Source organism: Triticum aestivum, chromosome 5D (assembly GCF_018294505.1).
Source record: "Triticum aestivum cultivar Chinese Spring chromosome 5D, IWGSC CS RefSeq v2.1, whole genome shotgun sequence".
In the NCBI taxonomy this organism is placed as follows: domain Eukaryota; kingdom Viridiplantae; phylum Streptophyta; class Magnoliopsida; order Poales; family Poaceae; genus Triticum; species Triticum aestivum.
In genome coordinates, this window is record NC_057808.1 from 58,409,939 (window position 1) to 58,416,941 (window position 7,003).

Here is a 7,003-nt window from a genome sequence, read left to right on the forward strand (position 1 = left end):
CTCCCTCGGCCTCAACTGGATCAAGAGTTCGAGGGACGTCACCGAGCTGAATGTGTGTAGATCGTGGAGGTGCCGTGCGTTCGGTACTTGGATCGGTTGGATCGCGAAGACGTTCGACTACATCAACCGCGTTACTAAACGCTTCCACTTTAGGTCTACGAGGGTACGTGGACACACTCTCCCCGCTCATTGCTATGCTTCTCCTAGATAGATCTTGCGTGATCGTAGGCAATTTTTTTGAAATACTACGTTCCCCAACAGTGGCTTCCGAGCCAGGTCTATGCATAGATGTTATATGCACGAGTACAACACAAAGAGTTGTGGGCGATAATAGTCCTACTTCTTACCAGCATGTCATACTTTGATTCAAAGGTATTGTTGGATGAAGCGGCCAGACCGACATTACATGACCGCGTTCATGAGACTGGTTCTACCGCCTTGCTTTTCACACAGGTGGCTAGTGGGTGTCTGTTTCTCCAACTTTAGTTGAATCGAGTGTGACTATGCCCGGTCCTTGTTGAAGGTTAAAACAGCACACTTGACGAAAAATCGTTGTAGTTTTGATGCGTAGGTAAGAACGGTTCTTGCTAGAAGCCCATAGCAGCCACGTAAAACTTGCAACAACAAAGTAGAGGACGTCTACCTTGTTTTTGCAGGGCTTGTTGTGATGTGATATGGTCAAGACGTGATGATATATAAATTGTTGTATGAGATGATCATGTTTTGTAATAGTTATCGGCAACTGGCAGGAGCCATATGGTTGTCGCTTTATTGTATGAAATGCAATCGCCATGTAATTACTTTACTTTATCACTAAGCGGTAGCGATAGTCGTAGTAGCAATAGTTGGCGAGACGACAACGATGCTTCGATGGAGATCAAGGTGTCAAGCCGGTGACAATGGTGATCATGACGATGCTTTGGAGATGGAGATCAAAGGCACAAGATGATGATGGCCATATCATATCACTTATATTGATTGCATGTGATGTTTATCCTTTATGCATCTTATTTTGCTTAGTATGATGGTAGCATTATAAGATGATCTCTCACTAAATTTCAAGGTACAAGTGTTCTCCCTGAGTATGCACCGTTGCGGCAGTTCATCGTGCCGAGACACCACGTGATGATCAGGTGTGATAATCTCTACGTTCACATACAATGGGTGCAAGCCAGTTTTGCACATGCAGAATACTCGGGTTAAACTTGACGAGCCTAGAATATACAGATATGGCCTCGGAACACTGAGACCGAAAGGTCGAGCGTGAATCATATAGTAGATATGATCAACATAGTGATGTTCACCATTGAAAACTACTCCATCTCACGTGATGATCGGACATGGTTTAGTTGATATGGATCACGTGATCACTTAGATGATTAGAGGGATATCTATCTAAGTGGGAATTCTTAAGTAATATGATTAATTGAACTTAAATTTATCATGAACTTAGTACCTGATAGTATTTTGCATGTCTACATTGTTGTAGATAAATGGCACGTGCTACTGTTCCGTTGAATTTTAATGCGTTCCTAGAGAAAGCTAAGTTGAAAGATGATGGTAGCAACTACACGGACTGGGTCTGTAACTTGAGGATTATCCTCATTGCTGCACAGAAGAATTACATCCTGGAAGCACCCCTAGGTGCAAGACCCGCTGCAGGAGCGACGCCGGACGTTATGAACGCCTGGCAGAGCGAAGCTGATGACTACTCGATAGTTCAGTGTGCCATGCTTTACGGCTTAGAACCGGGACTTCAACGACGTTTTGAACGTCATGGAGCATATGAGATGTTCCAGGAGTTGAAGTTAATATTTCAAGCAAATGCCCGGATCGAGAGGTATGAAGTCTCCAATAAGTTCTACAGCTGCAAAATGGAGGAGAATAGTTCTGTCAGTGAACATATACTCAGAATGTCTGGGTACCACAATCACTTGACTCAGCTGGGAGTTAATCTTCCGGTTGATAGTGTCACTGACAGAGTTCTTCAATCACTGCCACCAAGCTAAAAAAGCTTCGTGATGAACTATAATATGCAAGGGATGGATAAGACAATTCCCGAGCTCTTCGTGATGCTAAAGGCTGCGGAGGTAGAAATCAAGAAGGAGTATCAAGTGTTGATGGTTAACAAGACCACTAGTTTCAAGAAAAAGGGCAAAGGGAAGAAAGGGAACTTCAAGAAGAATGGCAAGCAAGTTGCTGCTCAAGTGAAGAAGCCCAAGTCTGGACCTAAGCCTGAGACTGAGTGCTTCTACCGCAAAGGGACTGGTCACTGGAAGCGGAACTGCCCCAAGTATTTGGCGGATAAGAAGGATGGCAAAGTGAAAGGTATATTTGATATACATGTTATTGATGTGTACCTTACTAATGCTCGTAGTAGCGCCTGGGTATTTGATACTGGTTATGTTGCTCATATTTGCAACTCGAAACAGGGGCTACGGATTAAGCGAAGGTTGGCTAAGGACGAGGTGACGATGCGCGTGGGAAATGGTTCCAAAATCGATGTGATCGCCGTCGGCACGCTACCTCTATATCTACCTTCGGGATTAGTTTTAGACCTGAATAATTGTTATTTGGTGCCAGCGTTAAGCATGAACATTATATCTGGATCTTGTTTGATGCGAGACGGTTATTCATTTAAATCAGAGAATAATGGTTATTTTATTTACATGAGCAATATATTTTATGGTCATGCACCCTTGATGAGTGGTCTATTTTTACTAAATCTCGATAGTAGTGATACACATATTCATAGAATTGAAGCCAAAAGATATAAGTTTAATAATGATAGTGCAACTTATTTGTGGCACTGCCGTTTAGGTCATATTGGTGTAAAGCGCATGAAGAAACTCCATGCTGATGGGCTTTTGGAATCACTTGATTACGAATCACTAGATACTTGCGAACCATGCCTCATGGGCAAGATGACTAAAACTCCGTTCTCCAGAACAATGGAGCGAGCAACAGACTTATTGGAAATAATACATACTGATGTATGCGGTCCGATGAGTGTTGATGCTCGCGGCGGGTATCGTTATTTTCTGACCTTCACAGATGATTTGAGCAGATATGGGTATATCTACTTGATGAAACATAACTCTGAAACATTTGAAAAGTTCAAAGAATTTCAGAGTGAAGTGGAAAATCATTGTAACAAGAAAATAAAGTTTCTACGATCTGATCGTGGAGGTGAATATTTGAGTTACGAGTTTGGTCTTCATTTGAAACAATCCGGAATAGTTTCGCACCTCACGCCACCCGAAACACCACAACGTAATGGTGTGTCCGAACGTCATAACCGCACTTTATTAGATATGGTGCGATCTATGATGTCTCTTGCTGATTTACCGCTATCGTTTTGGGGTTATGCTTTAGAGACGGCTGCATTCACGTTAAATAGGGCACCATCTAAATCCGTTGAGACGATACCATATGAACTGTGGTTTGGCAAGAAACCCAAGTTGTCGTTTCTTAAAGTTTGGGGGTGCGATGCTTATGTGAAAAAGCTTCAACCTGATAAGCTCGAACCCAAATCGGAGAAATGTGTCTTCATAGGATACCCAAAGGAGACTGTTGGGTACACCTTCTATCACAGATCTGAAGGCAAGATATTCGTTGCTAAGAAAGGATCATTTCTAAAGAAGGAGTTTCTCTCGAAAGAAGTGAGTGGGAGGAAAGTAGAACTTGATGAGGTTATTGTACCTGCTCCCTTATTGGAAAGTAGTTCATCACAGAAATCAGTTCGAGTGATTCCTACACCAATTAGCGAGGAAGCTAATGATGATGATCATGAAACTTCTGATCAAGTTACTACCGAACCTAGTAGGTCAACCAGAGTAAGATCCGCACCAGAGTGGTACGGTAATCCTGTTCTAGAAGTCATGTTACTTGACCATGACGAACCTACGAACTATGAGGAAGCAATGATGAGCCCAGATTCCGCGAAATGGCTTGAGGCCATGAAATCTGAGATGGGGTCCATGTATGAGAACAATGTCTGGACTTTGGTTGACTTTCCCGATGATCGTCAAGCCATAGAGAATAAATGGATCTTCAAGAAGAAGACTGACGCTGACGGTAACATTACTATCTACAAAGCTCGACTTGTTGCGAAAGGTTTTCGACAAGTTCAAGGAGTTGACTACGATGAGACCTTCTCACCCGTAGCGATGCTTAAGTCTGTCCGAATCATGTTAGCAATGGCCGCATTTTATGATTACGAAATTTGGCAAATGGATGTCAAAACGGCATTCCTTAATGGATATCTTAAAGAAGAGTTGTATATGATGCAACCAGAAGGTTTTGTCGATCCAAAAGGTGCTAACAAAGTGTGCAAGCTCCAGCGATCCATTTATGGACTGGTGCAAGCATCTCGGAGTTGGAATATACGCTTTGGTAGTGTGATCAAAGCATATGGTTTTATACAGACTTTCGGAGAAGCCTGTATTTACAAGAAAGTTAGTGGGAGATTTGTAGCATTTCTGATATTATATGTGGATGACATATTGTTCATCGGAAATGATACTGAATTTCTGGATAGCATAAAAGGATACTTGAATAAGAATTTTTTAATGAAAGACCTCGGTGAAGCTGCTTATATATTGGGCATCAAGATCTATAGAGATAGATCAAGACGCTTAATTGGACTTTCACAAAGCACATACCTTGACAAAGTTTTGAAGAAGTTCAAAATGGATCAAGCAAAGAAAGGGTTCTTTCCTGTGTTACAAGGTGTGAAGTTGAGTCAGACACAATGCCCAACCACTGCAGAAGATAGAGAGAAAATGAAAGTCATTCCCTATGCTTCAGCCATAGGTTCTATCATGTATGCAATGTTGTGTACGAGACCTGATGTGTGCCTTGCTATTAGTTTAGCAGGGAGGTACCAAAGTAATCCAGGAGTGGATCACTGGACAGCGGTCAAGAATATCCTGAAATACCTGAAAAGGACTATGTATATGTTTCTCGTTTATGGAGGTGACAAAGAGCTCGTCGTAAATGGTTACGTCGATGCAAGCTTTAACACTGATCCGGATGACTCTAAGTCACAAACCGAATACATATTTATATTGAATGGAGGAGCTGTAAGTTGGTGCAGTTCCAAGCAGAGCATCGTGGCTGGATCTACGTGTGAAGCGGAGTACATAGCTGCTTCGGAAGCACCAAATGAAGGAGTCTAGATGAAGGAGTTCATATCCGATCTAGGTGTCATACCTAGTGCATCGGGTCCAATGAAAATATTTTGTGACAATACTGGTGCAATTGCCTTGGCAAAGGAATCCAGATTTCACAAGAGAACCAAGCACATCAAGAGACGCTTCAATTCCATCCGCGATCAAGTCAAGGAGGGAGACATAGAGATTTCCAAGATACATACGGATCTGAATGTTGCAGACCCGTTGACTAAGCCTCTCTCACGAGCAAAACATGATCAGCACCAAGACTCCATGGTGTTAGAATCATTACTATGTAATCTAGATTATTGACTCTAGTGCAAGTGGGAGACTGAAGGAAATATGCCCTAGAGGCAATAATAAAGTTGTCATTTATATTTCCTTATATCATGATAAATGTTTATTATTCATTCTAGAATTGTATTAACCGGAAACTTAGTACATGTGTGAATACATAGACAAACAGAGTGTCCCTAGTATGCCTCTACTAGAGTAGCTCGTTAATCAAAGATGTTTGAGTTTCCTAGCCATAGACATGTGTTGTCATTTGATGAACGGGATCACATCATTAGAGAATGATGTGATGGACAAGACCCATCCGTTAGCTTAGCACTATGATCGTTTAGTTTATTGCTATTGCTTTCTTCATGACTTATACATGTTCCTATGACTATGAGATTATGCAACTCCCGAGTACCGGAGGAACACTTAGTGTGCCATCAAATGTCACAACGTCACTGGGTGATTATAAAGATGCTCTACAGGTGTCTCTGATGGTGTTTGTTGAGTTGGCATAGATCGAGATGTCACTCTGATTGTCGGAGAGGTATCTCTGGGCCCTCTCGGTAATGCACATCACTATAAGCCTTGCAAGCAATGTGACTAATGAGTTAGTTGCGGGATGATGCATTACGGAATGAGTAAAGAGACTTGCCGGTAACGATATTGAACTAGGTATGATGATACCGACGATCGAATCTCGGGCAAGTAACATACTAATGACAAAGGGAACAACGTATGTTGTTGTGCGGTTTGACCGATAAAGATCTTCGTAGAATATGTAGGAGCCAATATGAGCATCTAGGTTCCGCTATTGGTTATTGACCGGAGATGTGTCTCGGCCATGTCTACATAGTTCTCGAACCCGTAGGGTCCGCACGCTTAACGTTCGATGACGATTTGTATTATGAGTTATGTGATTTGATGTACCAAAGGTTGTTCGGAGTCCCGGATGAGATCACAGACATGACGAGGAGTCTCGAAGTGGTCGAGACATAAATATTGATATATTGGACCATGTTATTTGGACACCGGAAGTGTTCCGGATAGTTCCCGATAAAAGCGGAGTGCCGGAGGGGTTACTGGAACCCCCCGGGGGAGTAATGGGCCTTAGGGGAGAGAGAGGGCAGCAGCCAGGAGGTGGCGCCCCCCCAAGGGGAGTCCGAATAGGACTATGGGAGGGGGGCGCGGCCCCTCTTTCCCTCTCCCTCTCCCTCTCCTTCCTTCTTCTCCTACTTGGACTAGGAAAGGGGGAGCCGATTCCTACTTGGAGTAGGACTCCCCCCTTGGGGGCGCCTCTAGGGGCCGGTAGGCCTCCTCCTCCCCTCCTTTATATACGAGGGAGGGTGCACCCCATAGACACACAAGTTGATCTTTAGCCGTGTGCGGTGCCCCCTCCACAGTTTTCCACCTCGGTCATATTGTCGTAGTGCTTAGGCGAAGCCCTGCGTCGGTAACTTCATCAACACCGTCCCCACGCCGTCGTGCTGGCGAAACTCTCCCTCGGCCTCAACTAGATCAAGAGTTCGAGGGACGTCATCGAGCTGAAC